The sequence below is a fragment of the Rhinopithecus bieti genome, unplaced genomic scaffold (genome assembly GCF_001698545.2).
Source record: "Rhinopithecus bieti isolate Rb0 unplaced genomic scaffold, ASM169854v2 scaffold_2654, whole genome shotgun sequence".
NCBI classification, from domain to species: domain Eukaryota; kingdom Metazoa; phylum Chordata; class Mammalia; order Primates; family Cercopithecidae; genus Rhinopithecus; species Rhinopithecus bieti.
Genome location: NW_016804048.1, coordinates 1,995,095 through 1,996,162, shown reverse-complemented (window position 1 = coordinate 1,996,162; position 1,068 = coordinate 1,995,095).

Below are 1,068 nucleotides of genomic sequence, written 5' to 3'. Positions count from 1 at the left end.
AAGTTATGCAAACTTCTCGGCCTTCCAAGAAGATTTGCATCTATCTCTATAACGATCTCTAATATTTTTCCCACCAGCCTGATTGAATCCCTACACTGGGGTAAAGAAGAAACATGCAGGTTGATAGTTTTCTTTCCAAAAGGTTGTTCACACATTTATGGCAGCAGGTCCTAGATTGCCAACACCTCTAACCATCTGAGTAGGTTTTTATGAGCCAAGTCTTATATATTCCAGGAATCATGACCTTTTAGTCAATATAGCAACAGAGATTTCAGCTTTCTTTTAAGGAATGGCCCTCTGGAGAACCTGTCAAATGTCCGTTTAACTCAGTTTTGTTTAGCTAATTAAAACACACTGGATTTGTCTCGTTTTCTCATCTGGATGGGGAAACCTCCAGTGATGGCAGTGGGAAAAAAATCCTTTTAGGAATTTTGCAAACAAACCATTTCATTTGTGATATAGATGCTTTAAAATTAGCCAATTTAAATTGTCCTATTAAGTAGAATTACTGATTTCACTTGAAAAGTGTGGCTTCAGGAAAATTTTCACTTTAACTTGAAGTGATTATCTCATAGCTTGCTTAGAATACTAACATCTCAGAAACATGGGTTTACCTGTGGTTTTTGTTTCGGTGAATTTTTTTTTCAAAAATTTTTTGAAAACATTTTTTGAAAAAATTTTCAAAAAATGTATATGTGCATTTTATGTGTACACACACACACCAAAAAATAAAAATAAAAATCTAGAATTTTCCTTACGCTTATAAGAAAACAAGGTCGGCCAGGTGCAGTGGCTCATGCCTATAATCCCAGCCCTTTGGGAGGCCAAGGAGGGTGGATCACCTGAGGTCAGGAGTTCAAGACCAGCCTGACCAACATGGAGAAACCTCCCCTCTACTAAAAATACAAAAATTAGCCAGGCATGGTGGCGCATGCCTGTAATCCCAGCTACTTGGGAGGCTGAGGCAGGAGAATTGCTTGAACCCAGGAGGCGGAGGTTGCAGTGAGCCGAGATCGTGCCATTGTACTTCAGCCTGGGCGACAAAAGCGAAACTCCGTCTCAAAAATA